An 18844-nucleotide genomic window follows, 5' to 3' on the forward strand; every position below is an offset into this window, starting at 1 on the left:
AAACTGAGCAACCCCCAAGTGTGAAGATGCATCGGCCTGGAGCAGATGGGCACAGAGAGAGCAGAGATTACTCTGGGGAAAGCTCCAAAAAATCCAGCTGCTGTTTGCTTCAAGGCCTGAGCCCAGCATCTGAGAGCACTCAGGTGGTCTCTCCCTCAGTCAGCTCCAGGCAGCAGAACAAATGGATTACTTTCACCATAGGGACAGGGATCTAGAAAATGCCCTGTCTGACAGAAGCAGAGTGTGGCATGCAGAAGGGAATTTGGGAGGGTTGCTTTTGTGCCACTGACTCTGGTCTTGTGCCAGCTGGGGAGCAGAGCTGTGTCTGTGGACATTAAGGCGCTCTGAACAGTAGAGGGGCCAGGGCTGGCTGTACCTGGGATTCACTGAAGCACCTGCACAGCAAGGAGTAAAGAACACATGTGGGTAGTTTTGTTAAGGTAACAAAATGGAAAAAACCTGTTAACAAAACCCTCTCTGGCAGCCACAGGTAGTAAGGAAAGTAGCAAACATCAGTGGATAAACACAACAATGCCTTTACATTGATTTGGTCCACTTAAACATAGTATTTATTTATAATAAAGTAATTATGAGCATTTTCTTTTAACCCAGAAGGATTCATTATGTACTGAGTGATTTACATCATGTTTTGAACTAACCCATTGATAAATTAGTGCTAAATTCTATTTGCAAAAGGCATCTATCTTTGGCAGGGATTCAATGCTGACTCACAACAATTGCTCATAGTGCTGACTTGCCACTGTTCAGTATTTGGAGCCATGTGGTCCTCCCAGCATCCCGCCCTGTGGGTAAAAGTTACATTGAGATGGTAAGTTTTATCTCACACAGAGATAAGGGGCTGCATTTCCAAAAATGCCTATAATATTGGGAGCTCAAAACTGAGACAAGATGGTCCTGAGTTCATGACAACAGGAGTGCTTACAGCCAGACCCAAACACCTCACATGTGACATGCAAACCAGGAGACACCCGACATCCCACCAGGATTTTCTGTGACTAAAACTGTAAGGCAATATATACTTCTCTAATAACATTCATCCTAAATGACATGTAGCCTTAGAGTAAGGAAGTGCCCATAACAGGAGCTAAGGGGCAGAAATCCTGTGCCCCAGTCCTCTTGATCCACCAGGTTATCCTGCTTTTTCTTGAGCACTCTCAGGCACAGACTGGGCCCTGCCTTTTTTAGGTTGTTTAGCTGCAGCTCTTAGCACGAGAAACACTGTGTTACCTTCTTTGTCTCCAGTCCAGTGTTCACACTGGGCAGCTCTTACCACAGAGGAGAAATCCAAACCCAGGGTTAGCTGGGGAAAAGTGATATGAAATCCTTCAAAACATCTGATAAACTGCAGAGAAAGCCTGACATGAAAATGTTCAGTTTAAAAGCAGAAGTTGTAGAAAGTTGGGGTTTGTTCTTTTCATTTATGGTGAGCATGACTCCTAACCCCATCCCCAGTCAGTCAGTCTGTGGGACCCAGAGGACAGGCCTGCAGGAGAGCAAAGGATCCTCTGCTAATATTTAGGTCATTTGTGACAGATTGAGAGAAATAAGCACAAGGCTCCTGATGCTCACCAGGGCTCCTGACAGAACTAGTCTACTGATTTTCTCAGAGGCAAACAGACAGAGGCAGCATCACACCACGTCAAGGCAGCAGCACAGCACCAGGCAGCAGTGACAGTGGCTCAGGTGATGGCCTGTCAGCTGCTGAGTCAACTTGGGTCTTCTCCAGAGCACAACTGATTTCCTGTTCTACGTGGAGAGCAGTATTGATCAAACATGCAAGACTGACATCACAGGGGATGTGTTGGGGGAGTCCCCTGCTCACAGCTGGAGAGCAGCCTGCTCACACCAGCCTGGCTATTCTCCATCAGGAAGCCTCACCTGACAGCCCACGGCCCTCTCTAGTTGCTGGTTCTGTAACTCATGCCCAGGCACAACTTAAACAGCAGCACCCTGTAAAAAGTCAACTGGTCCCCCAAAGGCACCTGCAGAGTAAAAACTGCTGCTCATGAGGGCAGGAGACCTGTAGCATGCTGTTAATATGCACATGCATTTAAAAAAAAGCTTTTGTAAAATTATTTTTTTCTTTTATAAATTGTAATGTGCACAAGTGCCTCAAACAATTTACCAGTTTGCAGTATTTATGAATATAGCTGGAATACTGGAATATTACTTTTACTGTACCGTAAAAAGAAATTGCAGACTGACAAGGAAGGCAAATTATTCTCAGTGTAACAATGAACCCAGAATAAGTATAGGAAAACATCCAAATAATTATAAAATATGTCAATATTAAAGGTCTAAGCTGTTAAGCATCTTTACTTAACATTTCAAGATTCAGTATCAGTCACAGCCATGTCATGTGGCATCTCCGGATTTCAATTACATAGCTGGATAAATGGCTTTGCAAGCATTAAGAAAAATCACCCTAGTCATCACAGGCTGAGTTTCAGACTAAAAGAATTTTTCAATACAAAATCTCCTCCAGCTATAGGCCCTTCAGTCTGAGGCTCAGAGGATAAACACTGACAATGAACTCAGCATTTCTCTATAACACAGCTTAGAGCTGTGTCTCTTGCCCTGCAGTGCAGAAATGACACGCTGCTTATAGAACATCTCGCTCAAATCTACTGTCTTTTCTATTTTTAAGCAATCAGGTTTCTGTTTAAAACTGCCACCTTCCTGACTTCCTTAAAGCCATCTGATATTTTCTAAGTCTTTGGTAACCAAGTTTCCATCTCTTGAATGTAATTAAGTTGAATCCCAGGAACAATTTCCTTGACTGATCTTTCATTAAGTATAGCAGCACGATAGCACTCCTCAAATAATGGATCAGTGGGACCTTTATAAGCCTTTATTAAACTGTCCTCTACCTTGCCACTTCTCACCTTTCAAAAAAGTGCTTTATGTAAGAAAAACAATATTAAAGACAGAGCAGAAGATAACTGCCTTAATATATTCTGAGCCAACGAAAATGTGTTTGTCATTTATTGAGCTGCATCTATTTCAGAGGTCTGCCTGGTGTATTAATAGTCCCTCACTATATCAGACTGGAAGGAAATGTGAATTTTAGAGTCCTTAAATCATTTTGTTTTTCTACTGCAGTTCCAATAAGGGCTTGTATTAGACAGATTGCTGTTAAAAAGAACAGAACTCCGTAATGTGCTGAAAGTACACTTTTGTTTTCCCTTCTTATGCCTAATCAACTGATTAGAAAGGAAGTGACAGGTTGGGCTAAAAAAAAAAACAAACAACAACCAAGCAACCAACCAATCCCTCCCCCCCAAAAAAAAACAACAAAAAAATCCCCAACAGTTAAAAAATCATAATCACTCTTAAAAGAACAGACCACAAATACAGAGAATGCACTCGTGGTTTTTGCTATTCCTTGCATAATCTACTTCTAATTACTGCACATAATTGCATGAAGTAAAGCAATTACCTGTAGCCAAAGGTAGAGAATCAATTCAGTGGTTTCCATGGAAAGTTACAGCTTTCATCTGCAGCTGAACTGAGCTGAATTTCTTGTCACTCCTGGGTGTTCATGCGGCACCAGCTGGGGTAACCTGTCCATCCCTGCTATGGCTACCATGGATTGAACCTTTTGTTGCCTCTTTTCTCTTCTTTGAAAAAAACCCTGATGGTTTGGCAGTAGCAGGAAGCCCTGAGCAACCTAGGAGGGTAAATGGAAAACTATTACCATTATGTACTTCAAAAATAACAAGAGAGTAATTTTCTCCTAATAGTCAAAATTATCCTGGATTAGTCTCCCTCCTGGAAACTAGCAAGCTCCAGGCATCCCAGTTACCTCTCTTTTATAAACTCTAGTGTATGAAAGGCCAACTCTTAGCACCCTTCAGTCAGTATTTTAAAAAGTATTCACATTTCAAAAGGTAGGCACAGACCAGAAGCACAATAGACTTGACCTGAACAATGTTTAGTTAACCACTGGTGGCAGGACTGCTGAAACCCAGAACCAGGGGGCTTGTTAACATTTGGTTCCCTGCTGTGGCACCAAAATGGTCTCACACAATGTGCCAAAAAGGGAGGAGGGATGGTGAGAAAGCAAAGAGAAAAGGTGACTTGGAGACAGCACCCTCAATACCCAATATGGATTTTTATGTCATTGGCTTAGCAGGGAACATACTGAGATAACAAAGTTACCAGAACTGTTGTATAGTTTTTAGTTTTTATGATTTAGAGGGAGTTTTTCTATTGCAGTATCCACTGTTTACCCGGAAACATGTTAGGGGCTCCACAATTCAAAATGCTTTGACTTCGTATCACTTCTGAAAGGACTGGGACCAGGAGGAAGGGCACTGAGTTGGTGGGAAAAGCACTAGTGAAAACAGGATACAAGCCTGTAAGCCAAGAAAGCCCTGGAAGTGAGAAGTGCCCTATTCCCTACCTTTACATATGAATGCAAGTGTTAAAATACAGATGAGGCTCAAAAGCAGGAGAAAGGGAGTGTAGTGGAGATGCTGGTTTAAAATAAAAGGCTGGGAGTAGACTTAAGTAGTTGGAGAAAGTGGGTGTGAGGCCTCAGTTCCCCGAAGTTCAGCTGCATTCTTCCCCCTATTCCCCAAGAGCCACAAAGAGTGAGAGAGCCCCATGTACCTTTCCTTACTGTCACCTCATTTCTAGGTCTGTATTCAATAACTGCACCAACCTTGAAACAGCTTGTCTGACACTGAAAGAGGCCAACTGATGTGGAAAAGCCAAAAAAGTGGGAAGGCATTTGGGGAGGCTGGCTGATATCCCCCTCACCATAAGGACTAATATCTCAAAAGTCATTAGGCCTGGCAAAAACTATTTCTGGGCAGGTGCAGGCAAGAGTTCCCTTGTCATGAGCAGTGTTTGAACCAACAGGCTCATCATGTGAGGTCACTTAGTGCAGATGCAGCACAGGACCAGCCTCAGCCGTGGGGACTGAAGAATCACCGACTCCAATTTCTCTGGTGTCAGGTGCCTGGCTCCACGAACTGTGCCTGCAATTGCAGTTCTGAACACAATGCTCATTTCACTTGGCTGCAGCCGAGCTGGGGAGTTTGGAGAGGTGTGTATTAGCTTACACCAGCAGCCCCCAGTTTTCACCAGCTCATGCCCATCCATCATGCAAATAACCTACACTCCCCACCTTTTTCTTATTTATCATCTTCTTCAGGGTTTGTTAAAGAGTGAGTGACCAGACTCAGCCTGAATAAAATGCTCTCTGGCAAGAGTAGAACACACTGAAGAGAAAGGCACATGACGGTGAATACCAGTACCAGATCTCCAGCATATTTTAGGCTGGGAAGGAGGAAAGAAGATGTCGTTTCTTTCCAGGACTTTGACTGTTGAAGAACTGCTTTTAAAGCTCAGAGATAATAGCTGTGGTGTTCCGTGACACCCACATCCTCTAAATGAGTCTGCTGTCTCTTTTAATTAGCAGCTCTTAATGAACATCTGAGGGGTTTTTGTTACATGCTTAGAAAACTACCATTATATTGCACCCAAGAGGAATGATAGGACACCACAGTAATACTAATAAGCCTTACGACATGGAGACTTCATGTTAAACAGCTGTGGGACTGAGCAAGAAAGAACCTGGATCTCTTCTCCCCCCTTTCTCCTTTTCTGTCTATTGAAATTTTTTGTGTGCTGCCCTATTGTTGCCCAAAATATTTGCACAGCAGGCACCTTCCTCCTTGCCCTGGTTCCTTAGATTTGGTATTTCTCTTTGGTGCCTTGCCTTTGAATGCACTCCCGAAAATACACACCAAGAAGATAAGAAAAAACAAGAACAAAAAACCACATCAGCACATTAGACAGACGTGTAGACATAAGTGTGCCAGTGAGAACCCAAGCCAAACAACTGCCTGGACACCCTCAGTTTTGCCTTCTTTTAGGGAGGGTGACTCAGTGAATAATCCTTTTGTTCAGACACCTGGTTTGTCGTACCTAAAACTTCTGCAAGTCAAGTCACATGAAAAGAACCTGCCATCCCTCCTAGCAACACGTGGCATCCTGTATGTACCTGTAACTCGATTAATACCTAACAACTCTCAGTATTGCATGGCTGACAAAGAGCTTTCAGCAAGAGAACCATTCTTAATTATAGCATTGGCACATATTATACAAATTCAAGCAAGCTTGGAGTGAGCAATTGGCAGAAATTGATCCAGCCTTGCTATGTAAGGAGGCTCTGCTTTGCAGCCCAAATGAAATAAAAGCCAAAGCAAATTAAACTTCATCTAGTAATTGCTCTGCTTCTCTTCAAAAGATGCCAGGGACAGGGGAAACAATGATAACATCTATGATGATGTTCAAAGGTGGTGTTCCTCTGAAAACTGGCCTAATCTCACATGACATGGAGAGCAGCTGCTCATTGACTGGAAGGGGCTCATGGGGTCAGCTGGACTTCAACACATTTAAAAGCCAATAGTGTCAATGGACAAGCAATGAAAAATACTTAGATCAGCTCTAATCCAGCTAATCACATTGGCCCAACCATCATGCAGCTAAAGCAAGCTTCCTACAATCTCTTCTTGTTTCCTACACTACCTTTCTTTCCAGGAATGAGGGCACACAAAGCAGAAGTAGATGCCCCAGCTTACCAGCAAATGCTCAAACTACATTGCAATCTTTCTCTAGCCATCCTCTTTTTGTAGTAGACATAAATCCAGATGATTGTATGCACCTTTATGCATCCTATAATGGCAGCCTCCATTCCTGTGTTTCTGGTTGCAAGGCTATCAAACTGTATGCCTGCCCATCATCTACCCCTATTCCTAAGAATGTGTATTTTACTTTAATCCCACATATGAGAAACCATCAGCTACCAGACATGTGGACTTGGCCAGTCTTGTTCTGCCAGTGAAGATGCTGATCTGTAGAGCATTTAATGTTTTTTTAATGTCCAGAGGCAATATTTTCATGTTTATATTACAGCTGGAGTGCCACAAACATATAGTCTTCTCAGGCTTTTCAAAACCATCTAACAGCCGCATCAACAGCCCTGCAGTTGATTGTGCCAGTAGGGCTGGACATCGGAATACTTTCCTGGGCATTTCAGGCATGACTGGGGTTACCTTTTGGGGTAATGCCACAGATTTGCCTCTGATGAATGGCTGCTGTACTCTGTGGCTCTCCATTTCCATTGAGATTTGTCTTGGTGTAGTTCTGGGGTGCACATGCTGGCTCTGCTCTGTCTCCATGGTAAGCCTAGAGTGCTCTGCATAAGAGAGACAGAAAGTTGGCAGTCTCATTTTTAATCAACTGTGGGTTTGATTTCATTAGTGTTCTTCCAGGTTTTTATTCCTCCTAGGTAAAGATTTCCAAAAAGCAGAAGGTCTATTCAGTCACGTCAGATTGTGAAGGATACACGTTTTGTCCTTCCACAAGCCATCAGGACATATTCCCCTTGTCCCATCCTGCTCTGCCACAAGGAACTTAAAAATCTCTTGCACTGAGTACCACCATTTTGGATAAAGAAGCTCCTATCATCTATATTATTCAAGTGGAAAAGATTACACACTGTGGGTAAGAGATAGCAAATAAATGTGGGTCTCCTGAAAACACACAAACAACTTTTTTATCACCATCATCAAAAATAAAAATCTGTAGTCTCATGAGCTGATCTCCCACTCTGTGCCCTCATGACTTCTGAGTCATCTTTCACAGATCTCAGACACACACCCCACAACATGCTGCTGGATGAACCCATGAAAATCTCTTACCCAGCAGCATATAAAGCATCCCTGGATGAATGTACTACACTATTTGTGAGCTGAAAGCACCATATGTACTAAAATTACTTCTCTTCTGGGTCAACAAAGAATGTTACAGTGCCCCAAGATCTACCAGAAGCCGTACACAGAATACCATGCTCCAGACATGACCCTGGAACAGCACATGGCTGCAAGTATGCATGATGGCACATGTACATGAGAAGTCCATGTGGATGCCTAAAGATAAAATATATATTGAGTTGGCTCAAACTCCTCTGGATACACGTCAAAATATTGTCTTCCGTAGTGAGAGATGATCGTAAGAGGCAAGAGTTCAGAAGGTGATAAGCAATAGCATTACTTTTCTTCAAAAATCTCTATCCTAAGTTCAATGCTTGGGCATAAACATCGTGTCTTCTCCAGGACACAATTCCAAGAAAAAAATGGAGAATAAAACTGCACTCCAAAGTCTCATTTTACAACACCAATAAAAACTTTAAAAAGGCAACAGACAGGGCACCAACACCTTAAAACAATCCTCTTTGTTAAAATTCATGTTTGATGATTAATGTAGCCTGCAGGTTACTATAGCAGCAGGATCCATCACCTAGGTGACCAAGCACTAATGATGTCAACATCAACCTATCCCTACACACAACCTCATACTGTTCTTATTATCAGACTTCCATTCCTTGCAAGATGAATTCATTTTCATACCAACAGATGGACAGTAACAGACCATATGGACAGTCTCTGTGAGCAGTGAGCTTTCCTCACAGCATCAGCCTGCCTTGTTAAGAAGGATTATTTCAGAGAGCATCCCCTGTGTAAGAGCTGGGCACCTGAGGCATCCACCATGTGCAACCTGATTTAGTACCAGAGTAGTAAGTAGCAACAGAGCTTGCCTAAATGCTCTTTGGAAAAAGAGGTCAGAAACGTCAAAAGGGCACTTAACATACCAGAGGGTCTGAAGGATAAATCCACACAAAAAAACCAAGAATGTCTTGGAAAATGCAATAGTATGGTCTTCCCTGAAAGAAACATGCCTTTTGGGAAGTCACATTTTCAATAAGGAACAGCAAATCCAGTAAATTAAATTCTCAAATCAATACATGACCTGTTACACAGGGATGATCTATCCCAAATAAACCTGTGCCTTCTCTGTGTCTAAGGCCTTGCAAGCAGCTCTTCAGAGCAGCGCACAGCAGAGCCTGCCCTGCCCCATGAGCTGTGCAGCCCAGGAGAGCAGCACGAGGCCATTGTGCTGGTAATGGAACTCAAGAGTCCAGGTATCCTCACACAGCACTGCACGGAGCTGAGGACGTGCCCTCAGCTACACGGGTCACTAAGGCTGTTTAACTCTGCTACCCGAGAAACACTCATGAGAGCAGATGTGTTTGTTTACAACCAAGCAACACATTGCTTTGATTACAGAGACAGATTAAACCTCAGACTCCTGGAAAATACTGCTTTTTTGGTAACAGCCTTACATAATTGGTAACTTCCATAGTCTAAAGTGATCTTGGTGGCTTGGGCTAAAGGAAATGAAATGGAATTTGGTTTTTTCCCCTCCTTTGTTAAAGGCTGCCTTTATATCCCATAGAGAAATTAACTGAGACAGAAATCTCTTTCCCTCCGCTTTGATAAATTGGGATGACTCATTATTTCCCCATTTTGCTTTAAATATCCTGTCATCCTTGTGGTTTGCTTTGTTCAGCTATTCTTTCAACATCATACAGCACCTGCTGTAATGATAGAGGAAGTCCTCTGTGGTTCTTTTGCCCTTTCAGTGCATCTCTTATCAACACCACGCTCTGACCTTTAAACATCCCTTACTTTACTTACCAGCAGATACTTGCTACCTCCAAAGACAGCCTTTCTTTGATCACCATTTCCTAGACAGTAGGAGATTACATTATCTTGATGAAACCAAAAAGCCTTTACCCTCATTGACACACAAGCAGATTCTGGGCTGCAGTTTAAATTTTCAAAGCAGAGTGAGCTGTTACAGCTTCACAGACATTTTCAGTAGGTGGGGAAACCCCTTGAATCAGATTTATTTGTTAGAAACCTAAATGTTTGCTTTCTTATATTTTGACCATCTGTCACTACCTATTGCCCCATGTTCGTTGTGCTGAGTAAAAATCATGGTGTCTTTTACCTGCTGATCCACCAACAGGTTGAGCAAAGACCATTAAAAGCCAAGCCCTTGGTCATTCTGGAGGACAAAAGAATAACTGTCTTCCTGATAAAGACAGTCTTCTTGTCTGTCTCTCACTGACTGACGAGGGGATAACACCAGCAAAAGAAAACAAGATCAAACTAGTAGAGCTGGATCTGAGAAGATAAAAGAAAAAATCAAACTTCAGAGAGAAGGGAACCTTGGGCAGATGAGCGAAATAAGAAACACATTTCTACAGCAAAGGATATTTTACACTGAAGGCAAAAGATCCTAGGAGAAAACAGGGTCCCTCTGTTCCAGCAAAGAAGACATCTGCAGGCAAAGGGCTACTGGATCCTGGAAGATTCAGCCTCAACACAGAGAACACTTGAGCACTGGAAAACAAAAAATAAGAGCATGGAGATGAATAAATGTTTTATTGTTAGCTGAGAACTGTACATTCTTTGTTGTGGATAAATGCAGCTAGAATTTTGCAGAGCTTTTGTATGTGCTTGCTCCCAGCATGAAAACACCCTTCAGAGGTGAGGCACTACCCAGGAGCACCCAAGGCCTCCTGCCCTGGCCAAAGGAAAGGATGGAGCTGCCTGGGCAGCTGAGGCTCAGCCCCCAGCTGCAAATGCCAGAGTCCAGATTCTGTGAGAGAGAAACCAAAGAACATTCATGCCTTGATCTGCTGATGTGAGACAGTGAAGTCTCACTCTGAAACAGCTGGATGAACTGCCCGAGGTGAACAGCACACATGGATGCATCAACTGCTCAAGAAACTCTCCATGGTTCTTTGCCTGTGAATTACATGAAACTATGTTTTTCTTGTTCATATCCCTAATAGTCCTCTTCAGAAGACAGTATATCCAAGGTCAGCATGCCTTTCAGGACAACTGGGTACCTTTAATGAATAACTGCACTTTAAGCAGTGAATTTAATTAAAACGCATCACTATGCTAGAGAAAACATTCAGCACTTGTGACATTATGCAATACTGCACTCACTGTAAAGATAAGAGATAAACAAGGAATACTTGGAGCTTGCCTATCACCCTGCATGAATTAACTTCCTATTACTTTCTACCTTTTTTACTTTTAAATTCATATATATGTATTTAGGGAAGATAACAGGCTAACTGAACATTGCATAACTGCCAACAGCTGCTCAGGTGGAACTCTTGCCACTGTGCTCAACTGTGCAGAAACAGAACTTCCTTCCTGAAGCATCTGGTTGGTCTTTCCTGCCAGAGCACTGAAATGCTGAGTGTTTCTAACTCCACAACTCTGAGAAACTAAAGGAGTCCTAAATGCTGTCATCCCATTTTGACTTTCATTTTTATCCCTCTCTACACCAAGATTGCAACAACAGGAAAAGCCAGTAGGATTTTGTCTGTTGTTTCAAAGTGCAAAAAGCTGGTCAAGATGGTACCTGAAAGGCTGTAAAGTTTCATATTTTATATAATGACAAACAAGAGAAACGTTATTCATCTGTTTCTTTGTGGGGAAGGCTCACACTAAGGAAAACCCAAAAAACCAGGACAGAATTGCTTGAACAAATCATGAAAGGAGACCTTCAAAGGAAGAGGGCAAAGAACCTTTGGACTACTTTCTTTCTCTCCTTTTTATAATGCATAGAGGACATGAAAGAGGTTTTTCAGTAGTTCTTTCTTATTCCAAAAGGATTTTTTTTGTTCTGCTTCTCTTTTACATTAAAAATTCAAGTCTTGCCTTGAATAGAAGGCTCTGAGGCAAACAGCATCAAAGACATGCACAAGTCAAGATCAAGAACAGTGGTAAGGACATTTGGTTAATGCCCATCTTGCACTGAATTCATAAGGTTGCAGATGAAAGTCAACAATTCTGAAGATTCAAAACCAAAACAAATTTAGTTTGGCAGCAACAAATAATTTTAGAGGTGTAAAAAATTAACATCTTTAAATTGCTGATGGTTCAGCTGTAAAAAAAATAATACCCTCCAAAAATTCAGAGCTGCCTTTGGGCAGAGGACAAATAATGATAAATAAAATGCCTTTTCAGTGTCTTTGACAATAATTTATGTTGATGGGCCTGTGGCTGGGTACTTACTGCAGTTTGGTCTGTAGACAGCCTCTCCAGGTGTGTCTGGGAGAAGTCCCTCTTAGGGAAGAGCAGTAATCCATTTGCTTATCCCATACCATCTCTTGTGCTACTGGAACTTTCAGTGAGCAGCGCTGGGACAGTGACTGTGTAATGAATGGTGACTGTTCTCAGACCTCAAGCAATGATTTAAGCAAACTTGCCAACACACAGGTTTCAAAACAGAAGTTCTGCCCCTGAGCTGTGCTGAGGGAACACTGCTGGGCTGCTGCTACCAACCAAGTGCTGCCCCATTACCACACGTACCCAAACCTGAACCAGACCTTATCAAAGGTAGGTAGACAAGCCAGCAGTTCACAGTGAAGACAGAGAGGGAAAAGTACCCCAGTGGAAGGCTTCACATACACTGAAGTCAGTGTTTAGGACACAAAGTTTGAAACACTTTATCCCAGTCTCTGCCCTCAGTCCTAAAACATGAGCCTGATGGTCCACATGAAAACAGGCAGAGACCCATCAACACACTTAAGTGTTGCACAGCTTGGATCATTTCACCTGCCCTTCTCCATCTTTTTCCCTTGCTAACATGATATTTCCTTGCACTGCAAAGCCATGTTTCTGTCCAGAAGCCTTGCCTTTTTCCCCAGGATGTGTGCTAAACTGGGCAATGCTTCCATGAACAGGCTTTCAGTTACCTTCTGAGACAGGTTTGTATCCAAAATCCTTTTTCTGCTGAAGGGAAAGGTACCTTCTCAGTCAGCTGGTCTCTCGTCTGTGTAGGAAAGCAGCAGCAGAGCTGTTGGAGAAGGACTGGAGACTATTTCCTGTGTATTAACAAGACAAACCTCAAGTCTGCAAAATGCTGGATAATTTTCTCTGCAGCATACTGCTTCTAAGGAGGAAAACTCACTCTCAGGCTGGTTACTGGTGAAAGGATCTGCTAAAAACATAAAAATAAAAAATAAAAGCATTTTCTTGTAATGCAAAGACATTGCATTTGGAAGTCAGTAAGAGGAAGCAGATATGGTGTATCTGATGACATATTCCCAGTTTCTTTCTGAGGGTAGAAATGAGTTTCAAAACTGAAAGTTATTATAACACTTTTTCCCTTTTCTGCTTGTGTTTTTGGTGGATTGCCTACTGCATATTGAGTTAGGGATGCTGAGAGTCTGCTTGTGTTCTCAAATTCATGTGGCTATGTTGCCCCAGTCAGAATTAAATGATACATTACACCTTGAGTCACCCTCTGCTAATGCCTGCTAGATGTTTTCTGGCATCATGGTTTAGAAAGGGAGCTCATTGGAAATTTTCCATAGGAGAGACTTTCTGAAAGAGAATTTTGTTTCTGAGAAAATAGGAATTTTCCATGAGGGAAAAAAGGTTGTTTCTGCCAAAAAAAAAATTAAAAGGATCAAAATATAGTATTTAATTTTTAATTGACTTGGGCTACCCAAACTGTGCACTGCCCAAGATGATCCACATGAATTGTGGATCCTTTCAGATGGAGATGGTCCAGCCAGAACTCAGACTCAGACAACATGAGGGCTGTGACTTTAATTTCCAGTCAGTCTTGTGTGACAGCTCATTTCTGACACCCACAGCTCTGAGTGCCACAGGTGCCTGCTGTGCAGGGCAGAGGTGTGGTCAATAATGCTCCCAGTTTCAGAGCAGGGTTACAGCAGCTCCATGCAGGATCTCCATCATCAAGACACAGGCTCAGACACAAGCTTTCCAGTGAGGTAGGATGCACTTCCCAATAATCCCCAGAAGCTTTCTGAGCTAACACTTCCATCCCCATGTCCTTTCCTCTCTGCTGGAACCACCTCCTCCACTGGAGAGGAGAGGAGAGCATCCTCATCGCTCCCACCCCCTTCTCTCTCAGCAATCATCCCTGCTCCCCCACCCCTTGTATCCTGACTCCCACTCCAGAGTAACATCCCTGCTGGCTGCTGTCACTCAGCAGCTCCACACTGACCCTGGGAATAGCAGTAGCTGCCTCCTCCCCATCCCACTTCCTTTGCTGGCTGCTTTCAACCCCCACAGAGACACAAACCTTGGCACCAATAAACTGGGCAACACACACACACAGAGCCCCAGTGGCACCTCCATGCTACTTCTCACCTGGAAGCCTGTCACTGGGAACATGGATGGAAGACAAATCCACTGGAATGCAGACTCTCTACAGCCCTTTACTTATTGAGCAAAAGTTTCTCCTACAGCTAAAAACACTCCCAAAGCTTGGTTTTCATTAATTGCTTTTTGCATTATAAACAAAAACACACAACCCCTTGCACTTGGTTAAAAGGAGGCCCCTCCTTTGCCCACCCAGTACTGATCAGGAATGCTCTGAGATCTGGCCTGTCTAGCCTCTAAACCCTCCAAGCCATCAGTAAGCTTTATTTTTATGTTTCAGTGGGCTCTGGATCAGGCCAGTCCTGGGAACAGCCTTCCTTCAGGCCATGAAGCTGTTCTTCAGGCGATGTCTGTAGCTTATACGTCCCTCGGTTGTACCAATTCCAGCGCTGTCCAATTTGCAATTGCCTTTTCTTATCCTGAGAGTGCTCATGAATGAGGCAGACAGCAGTGGCGGGGAACAGGGCCTGGCTGACATACTGACACTGCCTGCAAATTGGAAGGGTCAGTCTGAACTGGGGCACCAGGGACAGAGATCGGTCCTTACACCTGGCACGTCTGGTGGTGGCAGAACACACCAAACTGCTGCTGCAGAAACAGTCCTTTTAGGACTAATGGACTGAGAGAATAGGAAATCCAAGACCTGATCTCCTCTGCTGAGCTCAGACAATTCAGGGCAGACTGCTGTCTAGTCCCAGGATGATACAGATGGCATTTGACCCTGCCAGCTAGTCTGAGACTAAGGCCCAGAAGTGACAGGAAAGGTGGCAAAGCTCACTCACTGACAGAGCCCATCCCTGACACCAGAAACCCAAAGTGTTTCTACAAACATGGCAGCATTTTGAAAGCAGAGGTAAAACACTGGCTGCTTTATAAATCTGTTACCAACTCCAGGAACTGAGTGCTCCACACAGCTGTGTGTGGGTGTTGATAGCACCTAACACTGGTCAGCCAATGCACAGCCCAAACCTGTGGCCTTCTCAGCTGTTAGCAAGGTTCACTCTGGTCAAAGTGTGCTAGTGCTGCTCCCATCCCTCTCCACATCACCACCACCATGAGCTCGTGTGCCAGACACAGAGCCGAGCCCCTTATGTGCAGTACTTGTAACCTATTCTTACTCTTACCTATTTGTATTTTCTAATGATACACAAACAGTATTTCCTGTAGGAAACCATATTACTTGCAGCAATGATACTGGGTGATAAACTTTTTACACCTGGAGAAAAAATGATTAGGCATAAATAACTGCACTTACTTACATAAGATTCAGCAATTATGGAATATTTCCCAAAATATAAAGAAGGCCCCTTGGAAAAAGAGCTGAAAAAGCAAACAGCAAGAGTAGAAAGAAGTGATTTGCCAAGAGGATGAGGATTTTTTAAGTGCAGAATAAGACTCAGAGGGAGATTAACAGAAAACAGAGCTGCAGAAAACATCCTTTATGGACTTGGAAGTTCAGAAGCAGGGAGTGGGAGCACCAGAGGAGATAGAAGATTTAAACCATCCTATCCCCTGAGCAGAAACAGTTCAGCTCCTGAGGCTGAGCACACATGGCTACCTCAGCCAAAGACACGTAACCCAAAACTGCTGTTCACACTGCAGTGCTGTGTCATGAGAATGCTGCAGGACTGGGGCTTTTCTGAACCTTTGCTTCATTGCCCTATCCTGCTTCATGTTCTTTTTCCTGGAGGTTTAAAGGCAATGTGAAAGGAGTCTGTAGGATGAGGCAAGAGCCAGGTCAGCTAGGAGATTGCAGAAAGCTGCCTGCACAGCCAGAGGCTGCCCCAGCAGCTGCACTGTCCTGCCAGGCGCTGGCAGAAGGGCCTGAACAGCTGTGGGGATGAGCCAAAACCACAAGCCATACAATAATATGTCACCTTGGGGGTTAACTGCCTGGCAGACACTTTTCAAAACCAGTGTGCAGTTTACTGCTCATAGTGAAGAGCCACCAGCCAACATATCAAATGCCATTTATTAGCAATTCCTGGGTTTTGCACATCTTTGTTATTAAAGTAAGGGCTTTCTTTTTAAAACTGAAATGTCTAAAACTGACAACAACTCACTGTATGCATAAATTTAGCCTACTTGCATTTTCCCATGTGAACTTTACACCAGAGCACACCACAAACTTCAACACCACCTGTGCACCACAGTCATGTGTTACTAATTACCAACTTGCAATGTGTAGGCAAGGGAAATTTGATTTACATCAGTCAAGGTTGAAAGTAAAAGCACAGCTCAGTAAAAACGTTCAGGTAAAAGAGATGAACTTATAACTTAATGCTCTTCTAAAAGTTTCTGTACAAAAATTTAAATTACCCCAATGCCAGCTTTCAGCTAGCATACCTAAGACATATCTGAACTGTATATATTACATACTTACACTTCTCTGTAGGTCTGCAACTATTCCTGCTACAATAGATTTATCTGGTTTGTTGTTTTTTTTTTTTTACTTTCTAAAACATGGCTCTGATATGACTGACAACCAAGATTCAGCCCTAACCTGTGCTATAAGTGCTCTCAAACATGCAGCATGTGCACCATCACAAACTTCAGCCTAAAGGACTCCTCTACTGCTCCAACAGCCTGAAGAAACATTATAAAAACCCAGTTCTGCCCATACACTGAGCTTGTGGGTTTGTTCTCCTACTTCTTTCAGAAACAATTTGTAGAGAAAATAAAAGTATTATTTTAAATTCTGAAATGCTGTTTTAATGTAATTTGGATGTTAGTTGGCATGACTCAGCACTCTTTAATTCCAGAAATGGAAGATGGGGAAATTCAACTGCGGCAACTCAAGCTTCAAAGCCAGGTGAACCTTTGCACCTTCCAGTCTCACACCACATTTCTAACCTGTCTGGATGCCCACAAGCCTGTGTTACAGTCTGATTGCTCTACATGACATTTTTCTTTTAATTCCATACAATCTGGTGATGTTGCTAAAGGTCAGGGTTTTGAGGCTGGCTTACACCTCAGCTGTTTAAACACTGTACAACACACACTGCATGCCTTATTTAGATGCCCTAAATTACAGTTATAAACCTTATTTACTAATGTTAGAATATACAGCATTCTTAAACTTGTCAAAATAGCCCTAAAAACCAAATCTGTTATTCTTGGGGTTTGCTCAAGTAAATGCAAACCTAATCCTTTCTGCAAGTCTCTGAATAACACTAAGCAATATCAAATTCAGTTCAACCTGTTTTAACAGCAGACCCTTGTTAAGCAACACACATTTTTATCACCCTGAGTTTCTCCCTGGTGGGATGTGAGGCATTTCCAAAGGCTACCACAAGAGGAAGAAACAAAAACTCTTAACAGCATAGTTCAGTACTAGGAATTTGCTAGGGAAGAAATGGAAAAACACCTCCTGTTGATTTAATTTTAGGCAAGGAGAACAGACAACTCCAGTCACAGTCATTTTTTTTCCCCCTAAAACATATCTGAACTCTATACTACAGCACACTGTTTATCTTCCTTCACTCCAAACATTCCCTCTTCATCAATTCTTTAGTGTTACCATCACTAGGACACCTAAGGCTACTGTCACCTCCAGCCATGTGACACTCCCCTGGTGGGTGTCATCCTGCATACTGGAGTTATGCACAGCCTCACCAAAACACAAAGGGGAAAACCCTCCTGCAAGAGAAAATCTTCAGTCCCTCTGTGGAAAGTGGCAGAAGTCACTTATGGCCATTTTTGAGCAAGGAAATAAAATATCCTTGCGTTGTGCAACCCAAAATCCCTAATGTGAGCCCTCTAAAAAAGAGCTTGCCTTTATCTTCTGTTGTGAATACAAAATACTTAGCAAAGATCTAATCATATGTTGGCTGTATAACTTGGGGTTTTGTGGTGATGTTTGTTTAAACAAAGACGTCTCAACGGGTGTTTTAAATTAGGAAGCAAAACACAGAATCACAGAATGGTTTGGGTTGGAAGGGACCTTAAAGCTCATCTCATTCCAACATTCTGCCATGGGCAGGGACACCTTCTGTGAGATCAGGTTGCTCCAAGCCCCATTCAACCTGGCCTTGAACACTTCCAGGAATGGGGCATCTCTAGTTTCTCTGGGCAACCTGCTCCAGGGCCTCACCACCCTCACAGAGAATTTCTTCCTAATATCTAATCTAAACCTGCCCTCTGTCAGTTTAAAGCCATTCCCCACTGTCCTGTCACTCCACGCTTTTGCAAATAGTCTCTGTCCCATCATTCTTCTCCCATGAAATAGCTGATTTCCTCCAAAGAATGCAATATATTGATGTGTTCCTCTGCTCTGTCACATGGGATTTAAACTGGATCTGCCCACGTACACTTGTATATACAGAGGACGTATGCCAGAAACAACTCCTCACAAGTTCAGTGTGTTCAGATTAAGGTGAACTAAAGAACAAGATAATTTTATCCTCATTATGATACTAACCATCACTTTCAATTACAATATGCTGAAAAACTACAAGAAATTTCACTTAAAAGCAGCTTTACAAAGGCCAAAACCTCTGGAGAAAGGAGTACAAACTTACCAGGAGAAAAAACCAGCGATGACAGAATATAAAGGCACTGCACCCAACGAGATGGCACCAGCTCGAGTGAACAGCATTGAGAGTGAACGCAACACAGACAGGGAAATAATTCAACACAGCAGCCAGTAAAGGGAAAAAAGGGATGGCAGCAAAAGGAAAAGTGCTAGGAATGACTTGGGAGGCCACAAAGAGAAGGGAACTTACTGAAAGCAGCTTTGTCCACAA

Source organism: Pithys albifrons, chromosome 11 (assembly GCF_047495875.1).
Source record: "Pithys albifrons albifrons isolate INPA30051 chromosome 11, PitAlb_v1, whole genome shotgun sequence".
Lineage (NCBI taxonomy): Eukaryota > Metazoa > Chordata > Aves > Passeriformes > Thamnophilidae > Pithys > Pithys albifrons.